Source organism: Phascolarctos cinereus, unplaced genomic scaffold (genome assembly GCF_003287225.1).
Source record: "Phascolarctos cinereus isolate Bilbo 61053 unplaced genomic scaffold, phaCin_HiC Scaffold_726;HRSCAF=1367, whole genome shotgun sequence".
NCBI lineage: Eukaryota > Metazoa > Chordata > Mammalia > Diprotodontia > Phascolarctidae > Phascolarctos > Phascolarctos cinereus.
The window spans coordinates 299,632,889-299,647,101 of NW_027556098.1; positions in this window are offsets into that span (position 1 = coordinate 299,632,889).

Genomic DNA, 14,213 nt, shown 5'->3' on the forward strand with positions numbered 1-14,213 from the left:
TCCAAAGTAGACATGTAAGCTAAGGTTAAGATTGCTTTTCCTTTTTTTAAAAAAAAATTATTTTTCCCAATTGCATGTAAAAACAATTTTTAACAGTTGTCTTTTTAAAATGTTCCAAATTCTCTCTCTCTCCCTCCCTCTTCTCTCTACCCCCTGAGACAGTAAGCAATTTGCTATAGGTTATACATGTGCAATCATGCAAAATGTATTTCCATTTTAATCATGTTGTGAAAGAAACCAAAATAAAAAGAAGGAAAAGAAAGAAAAAGAAAAAACTTAAAGAAAGTCAAAAACAGGATGCTTTGATCTGTATTCAGACTCTATCAGTTAAGAGTGCTTTTCCAAAATGGCATTGATTCCACTATCAACTTCTTAAGACTGGTGTTCATTTATTTCATTCTTTATCTCAGATTTAAGCCTCATAAAGGAAAAAACTTCAGTTTTATTACTTATAACAGTGCTGCGATGTAAATTAGCAAATTGTTATGTTGATATATTTAGGAAATTCAAATAACAACTGAGATATCAAAACCTAAACATTTTAAAGTACCACAGAAGGTAGAACTCTAAATACCTTTTAAATTAAGCATACCCCCCCAAACAAACAAACAAATAAACAGAAAATGCCTGGTTTGTGTAGAGAGTAAGTAATTTTATATATATACGTATATGCACATATGTATAAAGTCTTGAACCAAATTTTTAGAACTTATTATTAAAACATGTCCCATTAGAATGACTTACATTTGACATATATAATTATCTGATCTTGTTACTTTTTCAAACTTTTCCATTCCAGCTAATTCCACACCAGCCAATTTCTACCTCAAGAGGATTAGACTCTTAAGGATCTCATACCATACACAAACACATAGGTAACAACACTCTTTATAATTACTTCTATTTCTAGGTTCAATGGCTACACAAATGAGTTTACTTAAAATATGTTTATTTAACTCCAATTGTAACAAAAGACCTGGGATAGGATATGTAAATATGCTAAGTAATTAAATCTAAATTATATACAGGTAATAGTGTATAGCATGTGTTGTTAACCATGTTCAAATGGAAGAGACATTACACAGACCGACAATTGCTCTTAAATACTCTCTAAACAATGGGGATGTACTTCAGGTAACTTTTGTGTAATTTGCTTGAATTTCAGAGCATGCTCTATATAAAAGTTTATTTCAAGGACATAACCTTACATATGAATATATTATTATTAGTGGATAGATGACAATCCCAAGTACTCATCTACTTAGTTGTTTATGATATGGAAATGATTATAATTTCAGATTTAAAACAGTAAGATCCTATAAACTTGCATCCTATAGCAGTGCAGAGGTGCTGGAATATCACAACAATAAGATTCATTACAGTTTGACCTGCCCTGGTTAGAGAGATTTGCTATGAAGAGAAGAAACAGGGATATGATTATAACAGCATGAAAACTGGTCCTCCAGGCATAAGCCTAAAGGCACAGAGTCACTCAACATAGGTATGATAGGATAAAGCATCTTTAGTTCCATTTGATTTCAAGTAAGAAATGTATTTAACCTTTTGGAACAGTCAATCATACAACAGAGGTGCATATCCAGATTAACCAGGTAGGAAGTTTTTTGTATGGGAAACTGAGTCAAAAGGGTTTTACCTTAGTCTTCACAAGGTTGCCCCTCAATTGTTCCCCAGGGACAGATATCTACCAGTAGCAGTTCACAGATTTCACGCCTGTTGAGCTGCTGGCTTGATATCCTTGAGTTTGCCAGGAGCTGGAGGTATGAGGAATAATAAATTTTCTTTTAATTATAACTTTACACTAAGTCATTGGGAAATCAAGATTCCTGAGCTCAACTCAAGGACATAGAAAGGTAACTTTAGGCAGATGCAGACTCATTTATAAAAATCAATACAGCATAAAATCAATTACGTTGTAGAATCAATATAGTAGAAATCAATAGAGCAGAAACTCAGGGTAATATTAATTCTGATCTTTTCACTACTACTCTCAAACCACACCTACTGCCAAGCTCACAAACATTCAACAACAATTCTAGCTCTCCAACTTCATTTTTTGTAGGATTTAACATTCATCATCAAGACTTTCTGAGCTCTAGTGATAGCACCATTCTTATCACACTATACCATTTTTTTTCTATTTACCTTATTATCATCTTCTATACAGGTCTTTCCTTAACCAAAGTTGGTCAATGAATTTCTCTTTGCAACCACCTCATTCTCTTTAGATAGTTCAACATAGTGCCTGGCACATATAAGGGTTTAATAAATGTTTTTGTTTACTTAGCTGACTAATAGCTCTCTGTCTGGTCTTCATCAGAGCTACGTATGCTTTTGTAACAATCTCTGGTAAGGTGTTGGCTAGCGGCAAAGACACTGGGATTTGTATCTCTTCTCAGCTTGGAAACAGAGGAAACTAACACAAAATCAGCCATTGGATGGGAAGGTGGAGGTTTTCAGGTTCAGGGTAAGGGCAGGAGTCTGGAGGAACTCTCAAGGAGAACAAAAAGAGAAGAGAGATGTGGTAGTTATCCCAGGGTAACAGTATGACCATGACAGCCCGAGTCTCTGACAACTGCAGTTCCTTTATTGAAGATTGTGACAGATGACTTCTAAATGGACAAAAGGAGAGATATGTAACTGTGTTTATTATAGAAGCTCACTCCAGTAGCAGGGACCCTGAGACGAAACTAGAACAAGGAACAGGTGTTTCCTACCCTGCCACTGCTAAGTATCCCTTAATTATGTGTTTTTTAAAAAATTATGTTAAAATATACATCTGAATTTAATGTTGATTCTCATAAATACTTATGGATGGATGATCTTGTCCCTCTGTTGGCAACATAAGTGGCAAAAGAGTTCTGGGAGCCACAAAGCAAAGAGTGACCATTACTAGTTCAAGACTGAGGGGAAAAGATTTTTTTTTCTGTTTAGTTACTTCCCTTCTTATCTTAAATGGATTAATTTTATTTATGCAGAAGCTTTTAAGTAGCATGTAATCAGAGTTATTTATCTTTTGTAGTTGCTTTTATCCTCAGTTTGGCTGAGAATACATCTATCCATAGCTATGAGAGGTATATGATATGCTTGTTTTCTAATTTTTGTAAGAATGGTCTTTCATATTGAAGTCATATATGCATTTAGATTGAATTGTGGTGTTGGTTGAAACCTAACTTCTGCCTGACTGTTTTCTAGTTTCCCCAGAAGTTTCTTTCTAATCAAATGTGGAATTCTTTCTTAGGTAATTTGTGTTTTCCTCTTTATGGAGCACTGAGTTACTAGTTTCCACTATTTTTGTTTCACACATATCTAGTCTATTCCATCTATCTACCTCTCTATTTTTCACCAATACCAGACGGTTTTGATAACTTCTGCTTTATAATATAGTTTAAGGTCTAGAAGGACTATTCTTTCTTCATTCATATATGTTTTGATTGTTTCCCTTGTTATTCTGCATCTTTTGCAGGTTAATTGTGTTACTCTTTTAGCAAGTTCTGCAAAGTAGGCTTTTTAAAAAACATGATTGGTGTATATTAAAATTGTAAAACTTTGGTAGTTGAATTGCTAACTAATTTATGGAATTGTGAAATGGGGGCAGGCATAAACAGTTCATAAACAGTTGGGTACTCACCAAGAAAGATCATTATGGCAGCTGGGAGTAATGCTTTGTCTTGATAGAATTTAATAAAGGTACAGCCTCAGCCACTGACACTAACTAGCTATGTGACCCTGGGTAAGTCACTTAACCCTGATTACCTAAGCAAAAAAAAAAGAATTTAATAAAGGTAAACTAAGACACAGAATTCTGAGCTTTTTCAGTTTATTAGCAGAGTACGAATCTGTTAACAAAGTGGGTCAGATATCTACCTTAGTTATGCTAATGACCCAGAAGGATGCATAGTTTCTATTCATAAGTATAGAAAAATGAACAGAAGTAGGTAAGTGAGGAAAATAATAAAATTGGTTATAGAGTCGGCAGCATTATAGGGGTGAGGACAACATGATTGGTTACATTAAGAAGAGTAGGCTAACACTCACATAGAGCTAGCAACCACCCTTCTCTGTCTTAGTAATGTTTGATTGATTTAGGGGACCCATCTACATCCTAAGGCTAGATAGTGGACTAGGGATAGCAGACTCCTTAGCTCCTAAGAAGGAGATAAGACTCTTCTTAACTGTACAAGGACAGGCAAGGATGGACAGTATATCTTGTGGAAATGGACCAGGTCACCTTGTAGGCCTTCAACAATAGCAAACAGAGGCAATTAGGTGGCGCAGTGGATAAAGCACTGGCCCTGGAGTCAGGAGGACCTGAGTTCAAATCTGGCCTCAGATATTTACAAGCTGTGTGACCCTGGGCAGGTCACTTAACCCCACTGCCTAGTCCAAACAAAAAAAAAAAGAAGTAACAATAGCAAACAGATGTCATGGAATTTTTAAGGAGCTGAAGGTATGAGAGATAGTAATTTTTCTTTTAGCTAAGTCAGAGGAGAAGCTAAACTTCTGTGACTAAGAAATGTTTGTTGTTTGAGCTCACCTGCAAAATAAGAGATAGATCAGACTTCCTGATTTCCACATATGTCCCTCAAGGATAACAGATTTTCTTGAGGCAAGAATAGAAGAGTGATTAGAAGAAGAACTGAACTTTTAAACTTAGCTCATACGCAAAGAGACAGAATGGGGCAATCATACAGAACAGGATCAATTACAGAATAGAATCAACTATAAAATATTACAGAATCAATTTAATTTCTTCAGCTTCAATAACATTTTAATAAGGCACAGAGGGTATAGGGACAAATGGCACAGAAAGTACAGAGATAAAGAGCACAGCACAGAAAGTACAGAGACAAATGTTGCAAAAAGGGGAAGAGGCAGAGGGCATGGAAACAGGGATAAGGTAGTAGAGTAAGGGAGGCAGTGTGGGATAGAGAATAGGGAGTAGGGAGGCACATAGAGTAACTTAAATAACTACAGATTGGAATTTGGAGAACTGAGCAGCATGGACTCAGATGGAGATGGAAAAGTAGGGGAGGGGCAGGATTTTGGGGTCTCATAGGATTTTGGTGTGGTATAGACTAACTCTTATCCATGCTACCTTAGGGTTAGTTCATTAACATATTCACATCATCTCAAAGTTACCAGCAACATTTTGTATTCTGCTAGTCTTATTTCAGATGTCTAAAGCTTATTTGAAAATTATGTATCATAGAATCAGAAGGTCCTGATTTAGCACATGGCCTCAGGATGTGAGTTTTAGGTAATATATGATTCAATTTACAAATTATGTTCCTTTGATCTTTAGGATAGTCTGTAAATGACCTCTAAGTTACCTTTTGCAGTCTTACTTCATGCTATTGTTGCATTATTCTGGCTGCTTATAAACTTTCTTACTATTCTGACTAGAAGGAGAGGGATGTGGTCAGTGGGACCAGAAAAAGATAGAACTTTTATACTGAAATATTGTAATTTTTATTATATTGGCAATGCCCAGCCACAAGCACTGAATATTCCTTGTTATTTAAGCTGTTCTTTTCTTCTCAAAGAAATAAAGCATTCTGTAATTGAATCTGTATTTTCTGTGCTTTCATAGATTGATGGTGGTGATAATGCTGCTGCTGCTGCTGCTGATGATGATGATGATAAAGCTAATATTTACATAGCACTTACTATGTGACAGGTACTAATTGGCTCCCAAATGCTTTATGCATTTTGTACTTATTTGGAATAGGATATCCCTTTCTTTTTTTACATCTTGGGTTTTGATATTATTATATAGAAATGCAGTTTATTTCTGACGGTTCATTTTGTAGCCTGCAACTTTGATGAAACTATTAATTATATCAATTAATAACTGCTGGTTCCCTAGAATTTTTGGAGGAAACCATTGCAAATGGAGATGGCTTTATTTTGTTTTATCTATCCTTTATGCCCTTAGTTGTTTTTTTTTCCTCTTGTCATTTCTATCACTAGCATTCCTAGAACTAATAACAATGGGGAGAATGTATATCATATTATTGGAAAAGGTTCTAATGTGTCCCCATTTCATATGATGCTTGCTTTTTGTATGGATAGTTCTTATAATAATAAAAAAGTCTCTCTATGCCTATTCACTGTAGAGGCTTTTAGTATAAATGAGTTTTGTACTCTGTTAAAGGCTTTTTCCTCATCTATTAAAATAATCATGTGGTTTGGGATGTTTTTGTTTTCATCGTGATTAATGATGTTGATTTTTTTTCCTAATGTTGAACTTTCCTTACATCACTGATATAAATCCCACTTGATCATAATGAGTGATTTATTCGATGAATTGCTATAGTCTGACAGGATTTTTTATTTAAAATTTTTGAGTTGATATTTATTCATGATATTGGTTGATTGTTCTCCTATGTTTTGTCCTTCCCTGGTTTAGATGTTAAGGCTATAGTTTTCTTTTTTTGGGGGGGGGGGTTTAGTGAGGCAATCGGGGTTAAGTGACTTGCCCAAGGTCACACAGCTAGTACATGTCAAGTGTTTGGTCTGAGGCCGGATTTGAACTCAGGTCCTCCTGACTTCAGGGCCGGTGCTCTATCCACTGTGCCACCTAACTGCCCCTATAGTTTTCTTAGAAGAGGATCCTGGAAGAGTGCTTTCTTTCTCAATTTTTAGGAATAATTTGTGTTGTGTGGGCACTAATTGTTCTACAAAAGTTTGATAGAGGGGCAGCTGGGTTGCACAGTGGATAGAGCATTGGCCCTGAAGTCAGGAGAACCTGAGTTCGAATCTGGCCTCAGACCAAACATTTGACATTTACTAGCTGTGTGACCCTGGGCGAGTCACTTAACCCCAATTCCCTAAAAAAAAAAAGTTTGATGGAATTCTCCTATAAATACAGCAGGACCAGTAATTTTTCTCCCCCTTTGGTAGTACTTTTACAGCTAGTTCTATTTCTTTTTCTAAGATTGGATTATTTGCAATTTCTATTTAGTCTCCTATCTGGGTATTTTTTAGTTTTTAAGGTATTGTTCTATTTCTTTTGTGTTCTCAGTTTTGTTAGCACATTACTGTGTATAATAAATTCTGATTTTTTTCTTTTCTTATGGCTTTGTTGTTATTTCACCTTGCTTGTTTAATATTTTGTTGTTCCATCCTTTTATTTTTAATCAAATTGACTAAAGTTTTATCAATTTTATTAGCCTTTTCAAAGTACTAGTTTTTTAAATTGATCATTTCCATAGGTTTATTTCCTTCCAATTTATCTCTTTGTCCTCTAATTTTTAATATCTCCTCACATAGACTTGGCTAAGAGTCAGAGTGAATAGAATCCTGGGCCTAGAGTCAGGAAGATCTATGTTCAAATGTGGCCTCAAACACTTACTTAGCTATGTGACCCTGGGCAAGTCACAGACTCTGACTGCCTCAGTTTCCTTAACTGTACAATGGGGATAATAACAGCATCTGCTTTCCAGGCTTATTGTGAGGCTCAAATGACATAATATTTATAGAGTTTAGCACAGTGCTTGGCACATAGTAGGTACTTATTAAATGCTTTTTAAACTTCCTTTTTGCTTATTTTAGACTTGTTCATTTATTCTCTAATTCTTTTAAATGCACGTTCAGTTTATGAAGATTATACAGATGATTTTTCTCCTGAGGACTGCTTTAGCTGTATCCCAGAAATTTTGGTATGTTGTTTCATCATTATCATTTACTTTTAGATAATTATCAATTGTTTCTAAGATTTGTCCATTGTCTATTGTTCAATGTCCACTCATTTTTTAGGATTCCAGTATTAAGTCTCCATTTAGGTGTTTTCTACTTTTAGATTTGTATTGATTAATATTTTATTGTGTTATGGTCTATAAGGAATGCATTTACTATTTCTACCTTTTTACTTTTTTGTTTTTGGCAATTTCTTTGTATCCTAATGGTCAATATTTTTAAATTTCCATGTAATCCTGGGATATATGTTTATTCTTTCACAATCCTATTTAGAAAACAGCATAAGTCTTATAGTTCTAGTTTCTCCAGCAATTTGTTCAGTTCTATATTTTCCCTTTTATCTGTTAGATTTATCCAAAGCTAAGAGAGGGACATTGAAATCTCCCGTTGCTGTCATATTATTGTCTATGTCTTCTTTTTGTGTCTACATAATGAGGGCTATCCTTTGGAGAATGCTCACAAGTGCTCTTCTTAGTTCTGGATGACTATATCTGCTGTACTTGAGTGCATTGAAAATGACCTGACTATTCATGTGACTCAGCACTGCAAGACATGAGTGCTTTGAAATGATGAAACAATCTTCTGCCTGGCTATTGGGCCAGAAGATCTGATTTCTCAGTGGACCTTTAAAAAAGAAGTAGTTCAGTTAACATTTCCCTTATGAATTTAGATGCTAAGAAATTTATAATATATGAGTTTAATGTTGATACTGGTTTTTGTGGGGTTTTTTCAGCATAATGTAGTTTCCTTGTTTATATCGTTAAAGTTTTTGCATGTTTGTTTCTGCTTTGTCTCATAGCATAATTACTACTCTTGCTTTTTTAGATTCATTTTATATATGATATGGGGAAAATATTTCATTATTTGTTAATATTATTTGAACTAAGCTTTATGTGACTAAAATATTGTTCAGAGGTGGGGAACCTGCTGCTTCAAGGCCACATGTAGCCTTCTAGGTACTTGGGTCTGAGTCCAAATTTTATAGAACACATCTGTTTATTAAGGGGTTTTGTTCTGTGAAATTTGGATTCAGACAAAGGGCCACACTTGAGTACCTAGAGGTCACATGTTCCCCACCCCTGGTTTAAACCACTGACCTCAGAAACCCTCCAAGGAAGCTGGAGACTGCTGAAAAGAATTCTTAGATCCCACCTAGGTCTTGTCTTGGGTTCATTCAAGGCTTATGTTTTGGTTGTGCTCAATAGCTCATGTTTTGGCTTTGCCCAAGTTTTATGGAATGTTTATATTTTATCTGTTAATGTATGTCTCAAGTAAACCCAGGACCCTTGTTTGAACTCTATATAATGTGAAATTTAGCAGAGATTCAAGGGGTAGTGGCACCTTTTTCCAGCCAAATGGCTTAATAAAATTCTTTCTAAAAATTTTCAGGTTTTGGGGGTTGTTCTCAATCAAAAATAGCAAACTTTTTTTTTATCCCTCATTTTTGTTTTGTCTTCATTTGAGGAGACAGAGGCAATTGTGATGAGGTCTAGAGGTTTAGGGGTGCTGGGACCCTGAAATCAAGACACGTGGGTCCTGCCCAAATGAATGTGACCCAAACCTTCTTTCAGGGAGAGATCAAGGTTTATTAAATATCTGCCATATTGGGCAGACTCTTAAAGAATCTGAACATTTGTGAGCTATTGACTAGGTTCTTAAATCTCAGCAGTGGCTAGAGTTTAAGAATCTGAGCTCCTTAATGGAGACAAGATGGACCTTATATACAGAAAGACTGTAGTAGAGATCTAGGAGTGGCCAAGTAGTCTGAAGGGACTGTGAGATAATAGAATGCCAGGGACCTGGACCACATGGTCAAGGGAGAATGAAGCCTAGTTAGGATTAAGGGTGGGAAGTGGCTGGGGGCCCTAGGGAGGCAAGACAATGGAGGGCTAGGCTAGGTTAAGGGTAACAGAGAACTGGGAGATTGGGTAGTAGCCACAATGAAAGGCCAGTTGATGGATTATAACCTCAGGCAAATGCCCAGAGATTTGGCCATGTGGGAAAATCCAGGGTTTTTCCTTTTTGGGGTCCAGATTCCAACCCCATCAATTGGGGTTAAGTGACTGGCCCAGGGTCACACAACTAGTAAGTGTCTGAGGCTAGATTTGAACTCAGGTCCTCCTGACTCAGGGCTAGTGCTGTACCCACTGTGGCACCTGGCTGTCCCTATGTCTTCATTTTTAAGATGTGTTTCTTGTATCTGTGACCCTAATATTAAAGATCATACTATTAAAAAAAAAGTAAAAGAGAAGTAGATGATGTACCTTTCATAGTTTTAGATAGGAGATTCATTCTTAATTAAGCAAGAGATAGAGGCAATTATAAAAGATAAAATAGATAACTGATTACATGAAACTGAAAAGCTTCTGCATAGACAAAAGTAATGTTGATGTCTAGAGGTTTAGGGGTGCTGGGACCCCAAAATCACAACACGTAGGTCCTATCCGAATGAATTCGACCCCAGCTTTCTTTCAGCCAAAGACAAGGTTTATTATTAAAGATCCATCATATTGGCTAGGGTCTTGAGGAATCTGAGCATTTGGGAGCTACTGGCTAGGTTCTTAAGGAATCTGAGCACCTTAGTGGAGACAAGTTGGACCTTATATACAGAAAGACTATGGGAAGGATCTAGGAGTGGCCAAGTAGTTGGGGGGGGGGCACAGGGACTTCCAGGTAAAAGAAAGCCAGGGACCTGGAGGGTCTCCCTGGAGGGAGAATGGAGCCTAGATAGTATTGAGGGTGGGAAGTGACAGAGTGGGGGTGGGTGGGACATAGGGAGGTAAAAGAGTGGAGGGCTAGGCTAGGTTAAGGGTAACAGAGAATTGGGAGATTGGGCATAGGTAATAATGAAAGGCCAGTTGATAGGATTATAGCCTCAGGGGAACAATAGAGACCTCCTTGATCAAGTGGAAGAATTCAAGGAGAATCCCTTAGATTAAATAGGATCCAAATTCTTTTTGGGGTAAGGGGCAAAGGTCTTAAGGGCTTGGGCCCTAAGCCCATCACTAACATATGTAGGATAAGAAGGGAAGTGGGTGAATAGGAAATCTTCCTATCAATCCCATAAAAGAATCCTCTAAATCACTACTAGGAGAAATGCAAATCAAAATCTGTTGTTTCATTTCACATGCTGAAAATTAGCAAAGATGACAAAAAAAAATAGCTATAGTCCATGCTGAAGGAATTGTAGAATGACAGGTACACCATTGTATTGTTGGTGGAGCCGTAAAATGATACTACCATTTTAGAAAGCAATTTGGAATTATGCCAAAAAAGTGACTAAAATGTTCATATCCTTTAAACCAGATACTCTATTACTGCTTATCTTCCAAGGAAGCCATTTGATAAAAAGATATATATGTGTATGTATACACATATACATAAACATACATATACACACATATATCAGCACTTTTGTGATAGTAAAGAAATGAAAACAAAGTAGATACTTATCTATCAGGAAATGGCTAAACATTAATGTAGTACATTAATATAATGGAGTATTATTATACTGTAAGAAATTATGTGTGATGAATATAGAAAATCATGTATCTCCTTTATATTAGAAGGCCTTTCTCCTGATGCATGGCAAAATTTGTTGCTTGTTAATGAAATGATGTTTAATGTTCCTTCCAGTTCCACATTCTATAATCCATGCCAAATTAGCCAAGTTTCTTCTTTTGACAGGCTTACTTAACTAGTAGATAAGAGGAATGCTCTCAGTATGTACTTGTAAACCAGATGTGATCAAAAAGGTTGTTCAGTTAGGTGAATTTGGAGCTGCTTGACTAAATAGACACAAATGGTATTGATTAAAGAAGATTATCTTGGTTAAAGATTACCTCTGCTAGATGTCAATCTGTAGACAGAACTGTAGTAGAGGGCTCCAGAGCTCTATTCTTGGCCCTATTCTTTCAACAAATTTATTCAGTGATGTGGATAAAGTGATGTGGATAAAGGCATAGTTGCAATTTGTCAGATTTGTTTATGGCACAAACCTAGGAGGAGCAGCTGATAATACATTAGTAATCAAGATCCAAAAAATATTTCCACAGGCCCAAGTCATGGGTTAAGATTAGATAACATTTAATAGGTATAAATGTAAAGTCCTGTACATGGGTTCAAAAATTCAACTACACAAGTACTTTTCCTTCAAAGTTCAGATTAAGTACCACTTTCTACATGAGGCCTTTCTTGATCTACATTCCCCTCCAGCTTACTTTCCTTCCTTACAAAAAAACTACTTCATATTTATTTTGTATACATCTTGTATGCCTAGGGCTATAGCCAGGTGTAGGAGCACATTCTGGGGGAACATTTTCATTTGTCCTTCTCCTTCCCCTTAGGGAAGCTGCACACCTATGCACACCAAATACCTATACGTATACTTATATCTATATATGTGTGTGTATGTCTGTACACAGTATACAGACATAAATGTGTGTGTGTGTATACATGTTGTCTCCCCCAACAGAATGTGGAGTTTCTAGAGGATTTTCATTTGTGTCATTTTGTCTAGGTACCCAGTACCTAGCATGATGCCTGGCACATAGAAGGCATTTAATAAATGCTTTTCAATTGGTTGATTGGTTGGCATAAGGAAGGCATAGATAGAAATCAGCTCATATGAAAAAACACCTAAGGGTTTTAAGTGGTTGGCAAGTTCAATCTCAGTAAACACAGCTATGAAGCATACCAAAAAAAAAAGCGAATGAGATCATAGCCTGCATTAGTAGAATTATCATGTGCAGAGTAAGGGAGGTAACTATTCCATTGTACTCTGTCTTTTTCTAGGGCACTCTATCCAATTCTGGGCACTGCATTTTACAAAGGATCTCAGAATAGCTGGAGCACACTCAGAAAGGGTAAATAGGATGGTCAGGAGATTAGAAACCATTCCATATTAAGATCAGTTGAAAATCCTGGAGAAAACATAGTTTAAGAGGGATTTGATATTTGACCTCAAAAATCTGTATCTGGAAGAGGGTGTAGATTTATTCTTCTTGGTCCCAGAGGGCAAAACTAGGAAAAATAGGTGAAAGTGACAGGGAAGCAAATTTCAACTTAACATGCAGGCAACTCTCTAACGCTAAAATCTGTCCCCAAATGGAATGTGTCTTTTTAAGTCCCGAGGTCTGCATCATCATAGATCTTCAGTAGAAGCCAGAGTACCCCCTTTTGAAAGATTTTTAAACATAATTAATTTTTTTCTTAGGAATTAGATGGCTTCAGAGGTTCAGTTAAATCAGATTCTGGCTTCTCAATATTTCATATTCTCTCTCCTCCCTTTTAAGGTAGGATTATTCCCCCAGAGCAACTGGATTGGGAATTTGAAGCACTTGGTGGGAGGGATGGGGAGAAAGAGTGACAGTAAATGTTTTGCCCCTCTAGAACTCTGGTACTGTGAACTTAGTCTAACCTTTGTTCCTCCTAACTCTATTATTATTATTATTATTATTATTATTATTATTATTATTATTATTATTATTATTAGCTGTGTTCCTACTAAGGTATATGCCTTTGACAAGAAAAGTTTGCAGCAAGTTTGGAGAGAGTAGAAGGTTAAGAAATGGATCAACTGAATGGATTATGACCTGCTGGGTAGCCAGCCATCAAGAAAATGCATTCATTAGGCACTTAGTTCCAGGCATTCCAGCTACAAAGACAAGAAATCAAGGCAGCCCTCAAGGAATTTTCTTTCTAATCGAGGAAGATTACACATACTGGAGATATAGAATGCGGGAAGGAGAGGTGCTGGGGGTTATAGTTTGTAAATGGTGACCAGGAAGCAGGTGGAGGGATACTTTAAGGCAACTAACACCTTGTTTTTCATCATTCTAAAGCACTTTTCCCCCTTCCTTCCCAAATCAGTGATTTCACTAGTAAGGAATTTCTTAGAGATTGATATCTATTCTGCTGTTTACTGTCTTAAGAAAGTTGGCTGTTCCGTATGTCAGAGGGAGGATCTTGAACCAGTGGTCTTACTGCCTCCAGGGTTAGCTCTCTAACCACTACACCAAGGTACTTTTTTTTTTTAAGAACCAAAAACCTCAGTAAATTTCTGGTGGGAAAGACCTTACATAAGAAAGAAGGAAGGAAATTGGGACACGAAGATATGAAAAAGGGGAAGGAAATAAAACCAGAGTTGGAGAAATTTGTTGAGTATGCTCGCTCAGTGATTTGTGCATCATTTTTCTTCCTTGTTTTGTTGATGTATCTTGGCTAAATTCCCGATGACTGTAAGTTCATAAAGGCAGAGAGCGCCCTGAGGAAACTGAGGCTGAGAGGACAAATGACTGGCACAGCAGGAATCTAGTGCCCAGCTAGTGTCTGTGGCAGGCTTTGAACTCAGGTCTTCTGGACAGGGGTTCTAACTACCGTGTTTCGTGGGTACAGAACTTTGTAATCCTCCCCTTCTCAGCACTAGGCTTAGCAAACCACAGCTCGGAACAAACCTTTGTCAAAGCGCTCTGGGTTGGGCGGCTACTCAGAAG